At 37.7% G+C, this 21,363-nt stretch overlaps 1 long non-coding RNA gene across 1 annotated transcript; it reads left to right on the top strand.

Moving 5' to 3' along the window:
- Positions 1-18,994: 18,994 nt before the first annotated feature.
- LOC125754568 (uncharacterized) lies at positions 18,995-20,452 on the top strand. The gene is made up of 2 exons (XR_007409182.1): positions 18,995-19,422; positions 20,288-20,452. It is a non-coding gene; the product is annotated as an uncharacterized LOC125754568 (long non-coding RNA).
- Positions 20,453-21,363: the final 911 nt, after the last annotated feature.

Below are 21,363 nucleotides of genomic sequence, written 5' to 3'. Positions count from 1 at the left end.
TAAGAGGCCCCCTTAAAATTTCTTGCAGAGCTGGTTTGGAGGTCACATATTCTTTTAGTTGCTGCCTGTCTTGGAAGCTCTTTATCTCTCCTTCCATTTTGAATGAGAGCCTTGCTGGATAAAGTATTCTTGGTTGCATGTTCTTCTCCTTTAGGACCCTGAATATATCCTGCCAGCCCTTTCTGGCCTGCCAGGTCTCTGTGGAGAGGTCTGCTGTTACCCTAATACTCCTCCCCATAAAAGTCAGGGATTTCTGGTCTCTTGCTGCTTTAAGGATCTTCTCCTTATCTTTGGAATTTGCAAGCTTCACAATTAAATGTCGAGGTGTTGAACGGTTTTTATTGATTTTAGGGGGGGATCTCTCTATTTCCTGGATCTGAATGCCTGTTTCCCTTCCCAGATTAGGAAAGTTTTCAGCTAGAATTTGTTCAAATACATATTCTGGCCCTCTGTCCCTTTCGGCGCCCTCGGGAACCCCAATTAAACGTAGGTTTTTCTTCCTCAGGCTGTCGTTTATTTCCCTTAATCTATCTTCATGGTCTTTTAATTGTTTGTCTCTTTTTTCCTCAGTTTCCCTCTTTGCTATCAACTTGTCTTCTAGGTCACTCACTCGTTCTTCCACCTCGTTAACCCTCGTCGTTAGGACTTCTAGTTTGGATTGCATCTCATTCAATTGATTTTTAATTTCTGCCTGATTAGCTCTAAATTCTGCAGTCATGAAGTCTCTTGAGTCCTTTATACTTTTTTCTAGAGCCACCAGTAGCTGTATAATAGTGCTTCTGAATTGGCTTTCTGACATTGAATTGTAATCCAGATTTTGTAACTCTGTGGGAGAGAGGACTGTTTCTGATTCTTTCTTTTGAGGTGAGGTTTTCCTTCTAGTCATTTTGCTCAGTGCAGAGTGGCCAAAAGCAAGTTGTATTGGGAAAAAGAGAAAAAGGAGAGAAAGAAGGAAAGAAAAGAGAAAGAGAAAAAAAAAAGGGAAGAAAAAGAAAAAAAAAAACAAAAAAACGAAAAAAGAAAAAAAAAAAAAAAAAAGAAGAAAAAGAGAAAGAAAAAGAAAGGAGAAAAAAAGGGGGGTGGGGGAAGGAAACAAATCAAAAAGCAAAACAAAACAAAAACAAACAAACAAAAAAAGAACCACCGGGGAGTATCTTCTGATTCTGTGTACTTTAAGTCCCTTGGCTTCTCCTGGAAGTTGTCCGTCTAGCTGGTGTTCTGGGGGAGGGGCCTGTTGTGCTGATTTTCAGGTGTTAGCAGTTGGGGGAGCTGCTGTGCCCCTGCCTGGTGCAGGGCTCGGTGGGGGTTGTTTACCCCGTGAGGCCGCAGGAGGAACAGCCCCAGTGGCGGGGCAGCTCTGGAAACCTGGATTCAGCCCCCGCAGGAACTCCGGAGCTCTCCGTCTGCAGGGCCTGGAGGCTCCGGGGCGGGGCCGCTGATCTGCTCAGCTGGGGCAGGAGCGTCCTCGCTGTCCTGGGCCCTCCCGGCCTCTGCCTGGCCCGGGGGAGGCGGGATCCTGGGCTGTGTCCCGGCGCCCTGTGCTCCGGAGCCTGCGCTGGTGGATTCGCGCTCCCGGGCCGCGCAACCCCCTCCGCGGAGCCGCCGCCCGAGCCCCTCCGAGCTGCTCCTGGAACCGCGCAGCCCCCTCCGCACGGAGCCTCTTCCTCTGCCCGAGCCCGGCCGAGCTGCTCCCGGGGCCGCGCAGCCCCCTCCGCGGAGCCGCCCCCGAGCCCCTTCAGCTGCTCCGGGTCCCGCCGGGTCCCGCCGTGCGCGCTGCAGCCCTTAGGGAGCTCGGCGCACTCTCCCGGCGCGCAGTTGCTCTGTTAGTGTCCCCGGGAGCCCGAGGGCATCCCCGCCCTCCTGGGTCCTGCTCCAACTCCCCGCGAGCCCCTTTCCCCCGGGAAGGTCGGTGCAGCTCCTGCTCCTCCGGGACGGGGCTCTCCTGTCCTGGGGACACTCGCCCCGGCCTCAGCCCGGCTCCTCGCGGGCCCCTCCCCCTTGGAGGCCTTTGTTCCTTTCTTTCTTTTCCCCCGTCTTCCTACCTTGATAGATGCGCGAACTCTTCTCACTGTCGCATTCCAGCTGGTCTCTCTTTAAATCTCAGGCCGAATTCATAGATTTTCAGGATAATTTGAAGGTTTTCTAGGTAGTTTGGTGGAGACAGGTGATTTGGAGACCCTGCTCTTCCGCCATCTTGCTCCTCCCCCCCTCTGGTTAAAATTTTAATGCCCACTTCTCTGTATTGTTCCTATATTCTGGAAGAGATTGTGTCGCCTGTGACACCTAATAAGAAAATCATAAACATGTCTGCAGATTGAGTCTCTTATTTTCTGAGGTGAATGCTGAGCCAACAGAGCTGCCAGTTCCTCACTTAACTCCTTACATTTTCTGTGACATTCCCCTCCACTCTGACAGGTGTATCAGCATTTCCAAGGCTGCTTGTGCTGATAAAGCTTCCTGAAGACACACACCAAATAGAAATCACTTGGTGACATGTTCACTAGGGCACTTCGTGAAGAGGCCTAGATTGAAAGGACAGTGTCCTGTAGATGGCTCCACTACCCAGTAGGTCAAGTGGACCATGCAAGTATGGCTCCACTGCCCAGCGCATCAAGTGGATGATTTGAACATGGCAGTAGAGACGTAGGGGCAAATTTCTTTTTTTCTTGAAATGTGTGGAACGAGCTATGAATTCCAAGAATTTGTCATGGAAAGAAATACATTTAAATTACAATGAAAATATTAGGTGATAAAGCTATTTTCGCTTTTGTTCTGTTACACACAAGATATAGAGACCTGATGACATAGAACGACGGGACCAGCAGTACAAGAGATAAGAAAAGAAGCTGAAGGGTGATTTAAACACTGTACCCCTTAAGAATTACAAGCATTTACTCATCATCACCTTTCAATATCTTTTCTAATGTGGAATAATACTCAAATATTTTCTTTATAATTTTTCAAATGTATATGAAAACTAAAGGTGCTTTAAAATACAAAGGTAGTGGTTCTACATGGTGTGATTATAAATGTTCAGGAAGCCCTCCCTTTGTGTTCACATTAACATTACACACAAACACATACACACCCCCTCATACCCCACACCTTGCAAAAGCAGACACACATAGACACACCGCACACAAGTCCCTCACGTGTCATACCTCTAAACACACAGACACACACACACACACACACACACACACACGGGTACACACACATGCATTTATAGACAAACCACACCCTTACACTTTCCAAACACAAATACTTGACTCTCCTGCCAATGAGAGGAGGAGCAGGCAGGGGCGAGATGCCTGGAAGGGCAAGGATAACATTTGCTGAAAACTGAAATTCTATTTAGGGATTTCAGTATGAACTTGATGGTTTTGGCTTTTGTGCATTTAAATTCAGAGTGACTTAAAATAGCTCACATTTGAACTATTTGTCAAATATTCTTTGGTGTGAATGTGCTTCTGATTATTTTCTTGTGAGCAGATTTTGACAGACAAACTGCATATCCTGAGGGCTGAAGGCTAAAGGGAGAATAAGAACAGGGCAAAGAGAGAGGTTGCAAGGGGTCTGAGACACAGTGTCTAACACAATGATTTGTCCTGGGGTCAGTGCTGAGTGAAAACCTGTAGACACCACCGAGAGCTTTCCATAGAAATAAACAAAAGGTTATTCAGACAATACTGTAGCCAAAGAGCGTATTTTTCTACTTACATCAATGTAATGCTTTAAAGGTCACTTTGGTCAATATAAAACTAGAACGTATTGGCTATCATTAAGTTAAATGAGACAGTCTCGACCCCAATTCTGGACAATCATAAATCCCAAATTCTAAATTCTTCAGTCCAATCCAAAGCCTAATACTTTACATCTTTAAAAGTCATGAATATGTATTAGTTGTATTTGAACTTGCATATTTTAGTAAGTGTCTTAATATTGGAATAGAGAGAATTGATGAAGACATGCTAAAAAGTTTGAGAAATTAAAAACAAAAGGTAATGATTAACGTAGAAAGATTGACCTGTTTCAAACTTAGTGTGGATTAGAAGGGTGCATTATCACAATGCCTTATGCGTAGATGGAAAAGTATGAAGATTTAAATTAATGAGATCATCATTAAGGAACAATATCTCCACTTACTCCCTTTCCCTGGTTACAGAGGTTACAGTCTGAGCTTTCGGATGTCATTCTCCCTAACATTTTAAATATTGTTTCTGAAAAACAGTGGAAGCAAAAAAATATCTTTGAAGATCCATTAGATCTTTTCCCTATCCATCTGACATGACAAAGCCAACATCTGTTAATCTAGAGAGCATCCCTGGAAGGGCTATTTGTTCATTCATATTTTTGGCCATGGAAATGACTTACAGGACAAATGGAAACCAAGTTTGGTTTCAAAGTGCTTAACATTGGACTACTGTGCCTGCATTCACGGTGGATCAATATAAGGCAGTTTTTGAGTTTATGTTCAATAATTTTTATGATAGCAGAGGAGAAGAAAAAACTAATGTACCAAACATGAGATCTATAAAATTATGAGTTTTTTCTCTTTTGCAAGGTTGAGAATATTCTTATCTAATATTCTCTCAAAAATATTTGGAGGAAATCAATAAAGGAAAACATGGTGATGAATAACAGTACACTAAATTTGGTCAGTGTGTTTTTTTAAATGTTTCAGATAATATTCTGCCTTTATTTTTTGTGATTCTAAAATTACTCTCTTTTCACATCCCAATTTTCTAACTAATTCATATTACTTATCTAACTATGCTGACAGTATATGTGGATGAAAATTCAAGAGAAAAAAGTAACACGGAATTTAAAATGGCATCTAGCTAAATGATGGTCCATAAATTATTGGAGTGATTGACTGGCTCATTTATTCATTTAATCAGGAGGAAGATATTTATTGAAGACTTACTCTGGGCCAGGTTTTGGTCTATGATTTGGAGATGGTGCTAAAAACAAGATAGACAAAAATTTTCTCCTCAGTGGATCTTATACGGTAGTAGAAGAAATAGTACACAAATTAGTATATGATTCTCAAATTTTCATTAAAATATCATGGAACGAACCAGAGAAGAAGAGCAATGAAAACTTGAAGCATAGAACACGATGACTTCAGGGAAACCAGTTTTGGAAGAAATTTTATTAATTTTAAGGTTGATAGAAAAAGAAAAAAAGAGTATTCATTTCTATGCTTCACCTCAAAAAACAGCAAGCTTGACTGCCTATATCAAGACAGTTAAGATATTTCCTGCCTCTCCCATGCCTTCTGTCTCTTAGCCCAAAGACCCCATGATCTACAACCAGTGATCTGTGCAAGACACCTTCTCATTACCTCAGTGATGTTTCTACAAAATCAACTTCCATTCAGTGACTGCCACTATTATGTACTAATGTTTCATGCAGAATAAAGGTACTAAATGTATTTTTTCAAAAACTTGGGGTCCTATAAGTAAGAAAAAAAACTAATTTCATTGTATATGTGACAAGAACAAAACCAAAAATCTCTAAATATTCCAATCCTCCCCCCCCCCCTTTTAATGAGGAAGAACCCTTTTTCCCCCTGTACAAGACTTTGTTTCTGTGTGTTGGTTTGGGAAATGGATGCTGATAAAAACCTAGAAAAGACCAGGGTATTTTTTTCCTCAGGGCATTTGATTATAAGTTAAAATGTTGCAAGCAAGAGAAGTAGCTTAAATGCTATTTCTTTTTCATGTCACAGGTCAGAGGCTACTGCCCTGCAGCTGATCAGGTGCCTTGCCATTCTCAGAGTGACTTCTAACTCAGATTCTCAAGCAGTCACTACTCTCCACACCCTCTCTCAGTTCACAATGGAAAAAGAGGACAGATGGATAAGCACAGAATTGTTTTCAGAGGTACTACCAGGAAGTGGCATCATTACTTCAGCTCATACCTTCTTGGTTAGAATGTTGTCACATGTCCACACAAAGCTGCAAGGGAGTCTAGCAGTGGGAACCATCTGTGTGGTTATTTACCCAGCTAAACCTGGAAGTTCCATTATTGAAGAAAGAATGGATACATATCAGCAAACAGCCAGGAGTCTATACCTTATTCCAGCTCCGTGACTCCCCTAATATTATTCTGCATTCCTCTTACCACACTCATAGAACCCACACAATCACCTCCACGAATAACAAGGAAAGCCATATCCAGTCACTACTTTTAAAATGTCAACCTCCTCTGTTGGTTCTTTCCAATAAGTCAGTATGTGGTTCCTGGTGTTTTGGTGACCTATAAACCAATAGATAAATTAGCTGCTCCTTCTCTATACACATTAAGCAATAATGGAGAAAGACCAAGATAACTTCAATTAAAAATCTCATTCAGAAAAGCGAATAAAGAGAACACAGAGCAGTCACTTGCCCATAGCAATAATCAAATCCTGCTGAGCAAGTATTGGCATGTAAAATGTGCTTGGTTGCTTCTTGTTCTGGTCTCCAGAGGAACTCCATTGTCCATTTGCTTCTCTGGACCCTTTGTCCATTTTCTTTTATGAATACATTTGAAGTGTGCATTGGAAAATGTGCTCTCCTTGAGGGCTACACAGTTTGTACAATTTGGGGGCACAGGAGTTGCTTTAGGAATCAAACAATTATAGGCATTTTAAATAAGGTTGTGCTTTCCCTGGCAATAAAAAGCCCTCATAATGTAGTAAGTGTATTTGATTTGCTTTCCAGTCAGTTCCATGTGAAAGGAGTCATCAATGCAAATTGTGTCTAGATATAGGTTCTTTTTTTTTAGTGTCAATTTTTAATTACACTAAGTACAGTGTTAATGCTATAATTGTCATTAGGTAATTTACAGTTGAGTGTTGTTAGACTTGTGATGTTATTAAATTGTATTTTTATTCTGTTTTAAAATTGTACTTATTTGAGGGGCACCTAGGTGGCTTAATCAGCTAAACATCTTTTTTTAAAAGAGATTTATTTATTTGAGAGAGAGAAAGTGAGAGAGCCTGAGCAGGGGAAGGGGCAGAAGGAGCAAGTGAGAGAGAATCTCAAGCAGAGTCCACACTGGGCACAGAGTCCAATACGAGGCTTGATTTCATGACCCTGAGATCATGCCCTGAGCCTGAAACTAAGAGTTGGATACTTAACTAATGAGCCACTCATGTGCTCCAAATGTCTGACTCTTGATTTCAGCACTGGTCATGATCTCACAGTCATGTGATCAAGCCCCACTGGGCTCCATGCTAGGCATGGAGCTTGCCTGAGATTCTTCCTCTGCCTTTGCCTACCAACCCCCCCCCCCAAAAAAAATAATTTAAAAAATAAAAATAAATAAAAGTAGGTTTTTCTGAGTAATAGACTTGCAGAACAGGATCCTTTTCCAGGCTGTCCTTTTTCTTTTTCTTTTTCTTTTTTTCGTTTTTGCACCTTGCAGCTTTATTGCGATATAATTGACATGTAACACTGAGTAAACTATATTTGTGTTGATTTGACCCTTATGTGTTGTAAAATGATTCCACAGTGTTATGTACCATTCCCTCACTTCATATAATTCTCATTTCTTGCTTGTGGTGAGACCATTTATAATCTACTGTCTTAGAAGCTTTCAAGTATCCAATACTATATTGCTAATTATCATCAGCAAACTGCACATTAGATCCCCAGAACTTATTCATCTTATAACTGGAAGTCTATATCCTTTGGGCAATATTTCCCTAATTCTCCTTAGATACAGTTCTTAAACCTAAAGTCTCTCATTTATTGATCCTGTGCCCGGGTTTACCATCTCCCAGCAGCTTAATAAAATTTCCTTTTATCCATATAAAGAGCTAGGCTTGGGCTGTCATTATTTGTTTTGTTGGCATACGGTCTGCTTTCCAGCTTAACACAACCAACTCCTAATGCGCAACAGTCTGTGTCCTCACCCCACTGTTAAGCCAGTATCATCTATTCTAGGGTGTGTGAGAGCAGCAGACGACTTCCAGTACAAATGTCTGGTTTGGATTGAATATAGTCTAAAGTTTTACAATGTAAGACTTTACATATAACAACTTAAGATAGACTTTTCCTTTTTCAAATAGATAGTGTGGAAGACGGTAATTTAGAACCCTTAGAGCAACATTTCCTTCTTTTACATGAAGTTCCCATTTGGAGGATCAATGAACCAGTTTGCATTGACTTCTAGACAGAAGGAAGATGAAAAGGATAAGGGAGAATGTACTCTTTCCTTTTCAGGACGGTGACCAAGAAGAAGCACATCTGCTCCCATCTCCATGGCTATAATTGACCTACATGGCCCTAGGGAGCTACAAGGAGCATGCAAAATGAAGTCCTTAGGTGGGCAGTAATGTGGTTATTAGCTAAAGGATGGGAAGTCTGTTGCTGAAGAAAGTGGAGGTGAAATGTGGTGGAAATCTGGACCACAGTCAGACTTCATGAAGAACAATCCTGAGTTACCATGAATAGAAATTACGCCAAAATATTACTAGTTTTTATTTCTGGTGGGGGAGGCACGTATGATGTTCATTGTATTCTCTAAGATTTATTTAGACTTTATCCATTTATTTATTTTATCTCTCTACTTTTTAGGGATTTACAAGGATCGTTTAGCACTTAAATAATTCAAAATTATTTTAAAAATTCAATGAACTAAAATCCCACAACCAGGCATTGTAAGAGATGATATAATAAGAGTCATTTGTAGATTTGATGCATCAGATAAGCCTTCAAAGGCCTCTGAGAGAGAATCTCTGTCAGAGGCAGAATTGGAGATGTGTGATAATGAGAGAGAGAGAGAGAGAGAGAGAGAGAGAGAGAGAGAGATTGTTTGCCAATGATGAACTGCTTTCTTCCTCTTGAGAAATAGTGCCGATTTTAAAGAGTAGAGCTGGGAGAGAAAGAGAGGAAGAGAAAGAGAAAGAGTCAGCAACATAAAAAGTTTAAGCTCAGTGATCTGGAGAAAGGGGTTTTGCTTACTTTGCATATCAATAATTTAAATAATATTATTACATGTTAAGTAAATATATTGCTGCTATTATAGTAAGAAATATTTTGATTATTTCCAGAAATCATGATAAAAGAGGACAATTCTAGCTCAGTCATGCTCCATGAAAATAATTACAGCAGCAAATTGTGTAAAATAATAATGGCATAGGTCCTTGATTTGAAATTGTCAAAAAACATGTTGTTACATTAGTGACAAAAAGAGCTTAATGAGTGCACAGGAAAATATGTTTTGATTTTAAACACTTGAAAAATTCCACTTCTATTTATACTATGAGGGTATTATTAAAACAAACATTCAGATGATGCTAGAGGATCTTACAAAATAGTACTTGGGCATTCTCAGAGGTTTATCTCTTTTTATAGATACATTTTAGCAATATTATTCCTCTAAAGAAAACCAAGTGGTGGCTTAAAAAGGAATATTTTTATCCTTGAAAAATGTGACTAAACTTCCTTTTTGGTAACTAGCGATGAGAATGTATTCTTACTATCTTAAACAACTAGAGTAAAAAAAAATATTGACTGTCTGGTGGGGGTTACGGCATAAAATGTTGGGGAGAATTGAATGATCAAGTTGTAGGTGGTACAGGTGGTAGGTAATTCTGTTCGTATCAGAAACAGAGATGTGGAGACACAACTTCTATTATGCTAACTTTAATGAGCTGAGATCTTATTACCCTCAGTCTTTTTCTCTCTCTTTCTTTTTCCAAGATTCTAATATCCGAGAAAAAGAGCATAATTATCATACATTGGGCCAGGCATCTGTTCTTATATCGCTATGGCCGGAGGGGCAGGGACACTGGCAGCAGCAGGCCTTGTGTATGAGTGCTTCCCCAAGAAGGGGAATCTACTCAGAGTGAAACACTCAATGGTGTGTTAATATACCATAAAATGGAAAGGATAATATATAATAATATAAAGGGAAAGGATAATATATAATATTATAAATTCTGTGAGTTAAATTTCCTTCCAGTAAGATTTGTGAGATAATTAGGAATGATTACTAAATACTACAAATGGGAGCATATCAGTTTCTTACAAATCATTACTAGAATCTTTTTGTCTGCTGTGTCTTTAATTATGCACAATATAAGAGAGAAGCGAGAGGGCCTCATCTGATTCATTTAATTTGTTTGTTGTATTGTTCTGATAGTTAGGAATGGTGGCTAATAAAGAAAGATGTAGGAGAATATTTATAAATTCAGATATTTTCATATTTGGTCAGGGGAAGATTATTTTAGTGAATAGACACAATCAGTAAAAATAGAGATTTTATGACAATTAGTTCCTTGCATATTTCTTGAGTTAGAATGAATAAAATTCTTGTCTGGTACCTGTATAAGCCAGTTATAGCATTTAGAATGTCACTTAGGAAATGGAAAATTTCCATTTATATAAAATCTTTATATCCTGCTGAAGAAACTTGAAAATGTCAATTTCATGCAGTACATCTGGGGAAAATCTGTCTAGGGCATAACACCTTAACTGTCACATAGCGATTATAACTTATCTGTGTAAATAGTAACGAAAACTTTGCAGAGATGCATTGTCTATTAAGACAATTGGTGCTTAGGCATATGGCTATACAGTCACTGGATTGTAGGTCCACTTGGATAGATGACATTCCCTTGACACTCACCCAAGGGTCAGTGGAATTACATTCCCAGTAGCAATATTTTTAAAAAGACATTCAGATGATGCAGGATGTTCAAACATCATTTTCATAAATTTTCCCTTCTTCTACCACATATTTCAGGCACAGGAGAACAGGTGCATTAAACATAGTAACCTCAATAACATTTGCAAAAGGAATTGTTAACAGAAGATACTAAGAAAGGAAAAATATAGAAGGAACTGTCATTAGATAATATCCTGTCTCTGAAGTGAAACTGTAGTACAACAATTAAATAGGAAGGCAGGGATGGTGAGGTGGGTCCCCGAAGAATAGGTCCTGTCTTTAGTTTCTCTGTGTAATATGTAAATGTATATTGTTATACAAAGTTCTGAAAAACCAACTTACGAGCCATGTCATTGTATCAAGTGGCAGGTAACTTGTACTTTGTCTGCACTTTGGTCCTGAAGGGAAGAATTGTGATCTAGAATTAAGATCTTACTTTCAAAGATAACAACCTTCCTCTTCCTTGGATTTCCCTGGGGGATGCTTCCAAATATGGTAGTTACCCAGGCAAATGAGAAGCAGGAGTGTTACATTCATATATTTTTTTCAAAGTATATATAGAGATGTGCAAATATGAAGTGGTTCTTGGATTGACATAAAAGGACTGTAGTTGGTATTATACGAATCTTGAAAAATCTGTCAAGCTCTAGCATATGTGTATTGATGTATTAAATATATATTAATTTTAATTTGATGATACATCTGTGTTTTCTTGCATAGAGAACTGAATGCTCTCTACTCTGTTATGTAGAAGATTTATTCATGATTTAAGGGAAAAGGGTATCTTCGTTGAAATACATCTCATATTTATTTGACTGAAAATGATATAGGTTTCAAGGTAATGAAATTGTTATTGGAATCCAAAGAGAGGATATATTAGGCTTTAAGAAAAGCAGCTGGTAGAGATTAAGTGGCTTCTTCAGTGTCCCAGAACTAGGAAACAGTACATAAAGCATTTGTTCCTAGGTCACTTTGGCTCTAAGACCCACTGAAATGGAAGATTCATAAATATAAGAGCAGTGCCTGCTGTGTTCAGCATTCCTCCCCCAGTACCCATCACAGTGTCAGGACTCAGAAAATAAGGAATGACTAAAGAAATAGTCTAAACACTGTTTTAGTTTAAATAATCCCATTGGAACAAATTGACAAAGTATCCAAAAAGAAATTTAGCAGTGACTAGGTTTTGAAGTTTGGTTGAATAATGCAGGAAAATCTTGGATCACAGGACAGAAAGAAATATGCTCATTTCTGGGATAGTTATAAAAATAGTGAGACCTGACCAAGGCATTCACAGTCTGGACTGATGAGGTGTCTTGTGATTATTAGTTGTGTATTTTCATTTCAGAAATGGCTTGATCTACCTATATCTGATTTACAAACAACCATCAACTACTGCTTTTCAGGAACACGTGACCTATTAGCAACGTTCAACATGTTGAGAAGGTGAGAGGTGTCATTCTGTTTTTTTTTTTTATAAGATTTTATTAATTTATTCATAGAGACACACAGAGAGAGACAGAGAGGCAGAGACATAGGCAGAGGGAGAAGCAGGCTCCATTCAGGGAGTCCAACTTGGGACTCCATCCTGGGTCTCCAGGATCACACCCCAGGCTGCAGGCGGCGCTAAACCACTGTGCCACAGGGGCTGCCCTCATTCTGTTTTCCATACTTGAAAGTCCTCCTCATGAAAGTACAGGATATCTCCCAGGGAGGTGGTATAACTGTTTCTGTGGGCCCTATTTCTTTCACATTTGTCCCTTCCCCAAGTTTTTGATTGGATTATTTTCTTAACATGTTTCTCAACCACATATGCTTCAGACTAAAAAATATATATATTTATACTTATATAAATATATATATTTATGTATATAAATATAAATAAATATATTTATACTTATATAAATATATATTTATACTTATATAAATATATATTTATGTATATAAATATAAATATATTTATGTATATAAATATAAATATAAATATAAATATAAATATAAATAAATATATATTTTTTTTCCTGGATTTCTATTCAAGCCATCTAGTACCACAGTTCCTTACATACATTAATTTTTCTATTCCTTTCCTGAGGGCTGTACCCTTTTCCTTAAAATCCAATTCAATAATCAATACCTGGCTATCAGCACATATACCTGCCACATACTTACTGCATGCTTGTATTCATTTGGAACATCTTGAATATGTATTTTATTCACCAGTTGCAACAATTTTCTATTTTACCTAGTTCTATCAACTATTTGTTTGAATAAAATTGAAATTGGCCATGTTTTGGGGCGCTATGTGTAAACATTCATTATCAACATTTGCAGCTGGGGCATCTCATTCATTGCCTATCCCAATTACAATGATGGTGTCAAACAGCCTCTCTACTCATAATTTCTCTTTTAGTAAATTGGCTGTGTCCTATGAAATCTGAGATCCAAGAATAACTTTATATGGAAAACAAGTATTAACAGCTATTGAAAAACTCCTGCCCTAATGTTTAACCAAATAAGATGTTTTATTAGGATCTGTATCTTTATAGCTCCCTTTTAACAGCTGTAATAAACTCTTTCAAAGCAATATGCTACAAGAGATCAAAGAGCTATGCTCAATTAGAGTCGTTCCTTATTAGCCATAGTCAGAAAAGGAGTAGGAAATAAATCAAAGTGTGTCCGATATGTCCTTTAGTGGACTAAGAGAGTATTGTGTCACTCTGAAATGCAGCTTTAAACCAAATTAAAAGCCCTGTAAGCCCTAAAGCTCCCTCTGCTGTGGTAGTAGACCTGCTATGGAGATCATGTCTCGGGTTCTGATATCAATGCCACCTATGGGCTCTTCCTAAGAATTGAGAGATCAGAGATGAGAAGCACATCAACGAAGTCCTAGAATGCAACCAGTTTACTGTCACCAAAGAGATGTGCAGCATAAGTTGACTGTCGTGATTTCAGCATGAACAAAATAACAGCAGGTTTTGAAGCAGCTGTTGTATATTAGAGGAAATGAGGTTATCAAATGCAGGAAGAGCAGAAAATGATTTAAACTCTGATTTACTGAGAACACCCTCACATCATGAGGCCTGGTGTGAAACCATAGCAGCAGAGCAGTGCAATACACGGCCTCGGTGGGTAGAGTTGATTTCTTTAGAAGGGCTCAAAAAACCATGTTAATTTGCCACCATTCTCCTTTCATCCCAGGCTTAACTGTCCAATCATCTCTGATCACTGGCACTCTTGCAGAATGTAGGTCCTGGTACTATATTTATTGATTTTTTTCCCCTTATATGTTACTATGTATCTACCCATCATTCTCTCCATGTACCTGTCATTCTATCTTTCTCACAACATATCTATGAATTCATATCACTATGATTTATAGTGAAGGAACTGAGTGTTAGATAAATTAGGGAACTTTCTCAAGGAGAACCTGTAATAAGCAGAGGTGATCAGGTTTCTATTCCCATGTGAAAAATTTCTCAACTGTTCTGCCCCATAAATAAAGATGATTACTATTTTGCACCAAATCTATGATTTCATCATTTTCAATTACCACTTCCCTCTCCAACGTTCTCAGAGGGATGACCACCCTATGGGTTTGACTTGATGAAGACAAAGTCAAATTTAACTTGTAGATTGCTAGGGAGGTTTCCTTTTTCATGAAATGTCAACTGCTTGTAGGAAAGGAAACGTGAAATGCCTCCATCTCACTTTAACAATAGAAGGATTTCCAAAAGCCTATGTGGCTTAGGTCCTTTTCCACATTGTTTCTGGTTTTCTCCTAGTTCAGCCCCCCTCTTCCATAAATATGCAAAGGGGACGTTTATCAAGAAAGACAGAATGAAAAAGCTTCCACTCTCTTTCAATGTTCTCATCTGCATCTTGTGAGCTCTTCTACTTTTTCACTATCCATCAATTTGCTTTTATAAAAGCTTCCCAGATTTATCTGGATACTTTTGATACTTTAACATCAAGGATACCACTTAAATTATTCTCCAGAATGCATCAGAATGACAAGGGCCTAACATTTACATAAATCTCACATAGCAGAGGTATGATGAAGGATTCAAGTTCTAGTATTTTACATTAATCAAGAATGAAAGTCATAAAATATTTTAATACTAAAAGGGTTACAGAATACCTTCATGTAATCCTTTTCATAGACATTACTCATGACATGAGAATAGCTCTAACACATCTAAAAAGGAGTGGTATGCAAACCAAACCAGAGAGGCGAGGTTAGTTTGTCAAAGTGTAAAGGAAATGAACAATGTCACAGTAAATGTACCTAAGATAAAAAGTAAAGTCAAGAAAAACATATGTCAAGGAAGGTGTCAGATTTATAGCTAGCCTCCAATTTATAAACAGGTATTCAGTGTAGGTGAATACAATTAATAACTATTTAATTGGTTGTGTGCATTATATCTTGCCTTCAAGATTACATTAGTTCTAGGAGGGCATAATTAAAAATTCCTATCCTTTCAGAACTTAGCATATTGGTTTAAACATTTGAAAAACAATTTTTTAAAGATTTATTTATTTACTTTTGAGACCTAGAGCAAGAGATTGCATGCCTAAGTTGGGGCAGGGACAGAGGCAGAGGGTGAGGGAGAGAGAGAATCCCAAGCAAGACTCCCTGCTAAATGCAGAGCTAGATGTGGGCACAATCCCAGAACCTAAGATCATGACCTGAGTCAAAATCAAGAGTTGGCCACTTAACTGACTGAGCCACCCAGGTGCCCCGACAAAGACCTGTTAAATAAATGTATCTCACTTTAGCTTCCGTGCTCCTTAAAACAGATCAGCTTCTTTCCCACATTGGTTCCCTCTTTCCCAATGTCTGTGCTTTGTTCTCACGACTTCACAAACCCATCCTACCACTCTGTCCAACCTTTTCCTTCCTCCTCCCCCTCTTTTTAATTTGTAAAATTAAAATGGGAAGACTTTTTCTGGAAAGCACAGTGAGTCTTTTAGTCTTTCCAGGCCACGTGGTCTTCATCACCACCACTTAGCTCTCCTGTTGTAATGGGGAAGTGGCCTTGGTGAGAACCAAATGAGCCTGTCAGTGTTCCAATAAAATTCCATTTGTGGACACAATTTTAGATAAATTTCTTGTGTCTACAAATTGCCTTCTTTTCATTTTTTTTTTCTTTTCAGTCACCTTAACTTGTGGATATCTTTCTTTGGCAGGTCATCCCAAAACAGGCAACCTTCCAAATGGGATCCACTACCCAGAGTTGGCTTGTGACTGGTACAGAGTTAAGTTTTTATCTAGTCTATTTCTCTCTGCCTTGATAGAACATCTCTGCATTTTGTCAACCAACATCTAAATATACTGTTTTAAGACACTTATTTTCTCAATTACTCATAGAACCCATTTAATAGCCAATGTTCTTACTTCACAGTTTTATTAACTAGTATGTATCATTTTTACTCAGTCCATTATAAACTTTTGAAGATAGGGAGCTATCTATATATTTATTTTAATCTTCTAGGATGCATAACAGTATTCGGTAAAGAAGCCACTGAGGCCACGTGTAAAAGCTAGTTAGTGAGAGAGGAACAATTTTCAGCACTTCTTCCTCCCTTGGGCTAAACTGCAGAGGCAGACCGTTCTGGTAGCAGAAGGAGATTCGGGTGAAGACTGTGTTTCATGAAGACCTCTCTCCTCTCTAGGAGCTCTAGTGCACCATTGACCTTTTTACCAAAACAAAAATAAATGGAATCATCCTTAGTGGTGGCCTCTGTGGCCTGATCCAAAGGACACTAGGAGAGAAAATGGCTTTCAGCAGTTCTATCACTGGTAATGTACTGGTTCTGAAAAACACTGTCCTTTCCTTAGCGCTTTGATCCACGAAAAAGATATTTCATAAAGACCTGGGGGAGTGATATTTATATATTGATCAAAATGGGACATCATAACAATACAAGAAAAAACATGGAAATCATTGCTCTAGACTAGTGGTTCACAACTTTTATTGCACATTTGAATCAGTTCTGGAGTGCTAAAAAAACCCACAAGCCGGCATTCAGGCTACCTTGCGAGCAATTAAACCAGACTTTCTGGAAGTGGCACCCTCTTATTACCAAGTAAGTTTTCCCACTCTCTACAGATGATGCTACCATGTAGCCAAGTTGGAGAACCCCTGCTCTGCATCCTCTTGTAAAATGCACTCCTTTACGCAGGAAAGATAACAAATGAAATTACTTTTATTTTGATCTAATGAATTAATCACATTGGCATCCATGCGGGGGAGGATGAAAAAATAAATCACATGTTCTGAGGTAGCGGTCAGGAAAATAGGGATGAAATAGAAAAATGGCTGAGAGGGAAGTATGGATAAGTTGAATATGCCTCTTATAAATATTCTTCTGTATTAGTTATTCAAGACTTCTCTGAAAACCAAGAACAAATAACATTTATATAACCGAACAAGCCCTCTTGTGTTGTATTAATCATACTCGTAATTTCTGTAAATTGATGCTTTGACATCTACTGAATGGTCACTAGCTGTTCCCAGGAAGATGCTGGCTCACCCAAAAACACCTGGAGACTTTCCATAGCTCAAAACCATAGCTTTAACAGTCACAGTGGACATGAACTTCACAGGCACACTATTTTCAAACATAACTAATCAATCCTAAACCTGTTTAGTCTGCCTTGCTCATTGCTTCCCTTGAAAACAATAAAGGTGCTTACCCACATCGGTTTTCTCCCTCTGACTCATTTTAGATTTTAGTGCTTTACTTGAGTGACCCTGTGCGGCTGCAGTGTTCTCCCCCAGGGAGCTGTGGATATAGAAAAACTGTAAAACTCTGCTTTTTCTCTTGATCTGCTTCTGGCCTCACCAAACCTAAGTCAAGGTAAGAAGGTTAAAACAGGGAACTAGTGGTGTTTGAGAAAATTGTACCAACAGAAATAAATCCTTGTACTACAAAAAAATCATCCAGTCATGAAAGTCTCACTCCACAAAGGGTGCAGCTTCTGCATACATGTGTCCTTGTATTAATGCTACAAGCTTGTTCTTCTTAGAACCATTTAAAATTTTGTTTCACTTTTTTAAAAAAATTGCATTTCCAGACAGCTACCATCTGCTTGTTAAATTCGGATTTTAAGGTTTTACATTTCACTTCTTACAGGTGAAAACTTGATGTTAGAATGGAGAAGGCGTAACAGGTATAGTTTTTCTTAATGGGAACTGACACACCATTGATTAGAATTTATTGCTGTTTTACTTTGATAAATGCTTGAGAGGCTATTATTTTTTTGTTGTTACACTTTGAATACTTTTTTCTTTCTAGTGTATTGTGACCATTTTTTTTCTCCTGGTAGTTTGGATGTTATATATTAGGGCAAAGAGTAATCAGCTTGTCAGTTTTTGAGAAATGGATTATACAAACACAACAGTTGCCCCAAATTTTTAACATTTACCTCACATGAGGACCTGCATTTTATATAGAAAGTCTAGCAAATTGTAATGATGATGAATTTGAATGTGAAATATCTTCCAATTTTTTGAAGGAAGTTTTTTTTTTACAATATTATAAAAAACAATACATTGCCACAGTCATACCTTTTTGGCTACTATGGGATTTTATTATAATAAAGTGTATGGGGGGTGCCTGGGTGACTCAGTCAGTTAAGTGTCTGACTCTCGGTTTCTGCTCAGGTCATGATCTCATGGGTGGTGGGATGGACATCAGGCTTCACACTCAGCAGGGAGTCTGCTTGAGATTCTTCCCTCTGCCCCTCCCCCTACTCACTCTCACACAAACATACTCTGTCTCTAAGATAAATGAAGAAATCTTAAGAAACAAGAAAGTGTTTGGTAAGTTGGCACAATAATAATGATAGCTAACATTTATTGAATACTTGTTATCTACTTGGAGTGATTTTAAGGTCCTTACATGGTTTAATTAATTGAATCCAAACGTTATTATTTTAAAGTGGATAAAACAGAAACCCAAGGGTTTAAGATAACTTCCCAACATCAACCACTACTTAGAACTTCAGGAATTGAAGCCATTTAGTTTGACTCCACACTTTCAAGCACGACAAAGTACTACCTTCTGGTGTAAGTCATTTAACAGTGATTATAATCCCAACATCTGATTTCATAAAACAGGCAAAAATCCTTTAATTAAGACGAAAAAGATATTTAAACATTTTTTCATTCATATTATCTATATTTCAGGATCAGGGCTGAGATTCCCACTTTGCTACTACAGACCCAATCAGCATTAAGCATATAAGACATTGCTTTTTGAACATTCAAGACTTGAATTAAAAAAAAAAAAAAAAAAAAAAGACTTGAATTATTTTGTATGCTAATGAGGCATAGAATTCACAGTAAAGTAAGGGGAGCCTGTAAATTACTTTAGGAATTCAAGAAAAATGAATGAGTTTATGGTTAGGGTACATTGACTTATATCCAGGAAACTGTTAATTCTCTATTTTTCGACTCCATTAGAAAAGTCTCAACAAATGCTTTTCCAGTTTAGGTAAGAGGCAGACTAAAGAAATTACCTTTGGAAATACAGAAGTTGGACTCTCATACAGGGAAATTTCACAGTGCCCGTGTAGAACACTGAATTATAAACTGAGAGCTCTAGACGCTGTTCTTATTATGTCATAAAGTAACCTTGAAATACGTAAATATCAGAAAACTAAAGTCCATCAGAGTGAACAGTGGCATGGACAAGGAAAGAAGTTAATAATGGGGATGGGAATGCTCCTCAGGTCTCAATTGCTTGAATTACGATGTAAGTCTTCTCCTTTACATCAATTAGAGCAAACAAACAATCAAAAATTAAGTTTAAACCAAAGAAATGAAGTGAAATATGTTAGAAGTCATGTTAGAAATAATCACATTTTATCATAAGGAACATCAAGAAGATCACAAGCTTCTGTGATAGCCAGTTTTTGTTAGGTACTTTGTTTTGAATGCAATGATTAATTTTAAAAGGCTCATCTGCATGAGGAAGGACCCTAGTAAATCCTCTGCTTTGATATAAAATTGCTCTTAATTTTATCTAACTACAATCGGGACATTTTCTGCACAGTACTAATTATTATGTTCATCTAGTGAAATAGTTTGGGTTGTCAGCTTGACATTCTTTGTAAATTTTCTTTTCAATTTTTGATAAGGAGGATTCAATGTCAATATCTGCTTGAAACCATAACTCTATTTCTTTTCTTGCAATATTTGAGCAGACCCAATAACTGTGCCATAAACATTTTATTGAACTGAGGCATGACAAGATCTTTTTTTTTTTATTATCAGCTGTTAACATTCTTGTCATATTTAATGTTTCACCTGGGAGTTGGCTCTCAGTCAGGGTCCACTCTTCTGTGTGTCTACCTTTCAACCTTGATGCAAAACTAATGACTTCTTATTATCTCAGTCATAAATGAATCTTCAAAAGACATTAGGGACTCTTTGTAATCCTGTTAAAGATTTCTGGCGAGGTAGGTATTAACTGTGCAGTTTGTTCTGTTGAGTTTAATGGCTTCAAGCATTATTTTAATAACACATGCCATTTTGCTAAAAAATATCAGAATTCGTTTTTTCTTTCAGTAGTATTCAAAGTATGATCATTTATATAATTGAAGCATCTTTATTTGTAGGTTATGTTCCAGGCTTCCAGGCAACATTTTGAAAAGATTCTCCTTGTTCTTGGAGCTGCAAACATCCAGGAGGAAATCCCTGCTCAGTATGCAGTATTTTATGATATGCGTGTCTTTGTTCTTCATAACTTCAAAACTTTAAATAAACGTTACTGGTTTATCGTATGTTTAACTACAAGGGTTATATTTTTCCCAAGATCCATGACGTTATATAAACATGTAGATGAAGTACAAAACTTGCATGGGAATGACATACATCAGCTTTATTTATTTAAAAAATGTTCTGCAGCAAATATGCAAAATATTAGCATCTATTAAATATAACCATGGATACAGGGTGTTAAATTGTGTTCTGTTTATTGGGGAAATGGAGATAAAGTTAAATGAAGATATAGATTTCGACCTAAATTTCTTCCTTCACCTTTATCTTCTCTGTTTTCCTTAATATTTGTATATACCATACATCTTATCACTCTTTTCGAATTATTTAGTGTTGATCATTTGATTCACCTTCCTAAAAAAAAAACAGTGTCTTTATACTTCTCATATGTCTCATAATAATTCTTATAATTTGGGACAAACTCATGATGGTTTTTAAATTTTATTTTAATGTAGCTGAGAGCAAATCCAAATATCAAATATAATAGTTGAAAATTTTATTTCTTCACTTAAGATTTTACCTGGAGTCAAATTTTTATGTTGTCCATCTCATCATATGTTAAAATACCTATCATACTGGAGGCTACTATTTCTTCTTGTTCATACCTGTCATCACCTATAAGTTATTGTAGATCATAAATGTACACATAAGCAGGTCTGATTATTGGCGAGGTAGACATTGGTATGGAAAATTACCTTCATGTCCTTTCCTCATCTTTGGGGAATTTTCTCTTAATGGCAATTGTTCAATGCCTCATCCCATCGCCTTTCATTGACATTGGTTTGCCTTTCTTTGACAATCCTGACCTGCTTTTATTTGCTGAGATTTTGCATGGAATTTGTGAAATATCTATCAACAACAAATTATGTGTTTAAGTATGGGCTACGTGCCTGGCATTATTTGGTACTGGGATTAT

This window comes from Canis lupus, chromosome 38 (assembly GCF_003254725.2).
Source record: "Canis lupus dingo isolate Sandy chromosome 38, ASM325472v2, whole genome shotgun sequence".
NCBI classification, from domain to species: domain Eukaryota; kingdom Metazoa; phylum Chordata; class Mammalia; order Carnivora; family Canidae; genus Canis; species Canis lupus.
This window is presented reverse-complemented; position numbering and strand designations above follow the sequence as displayed.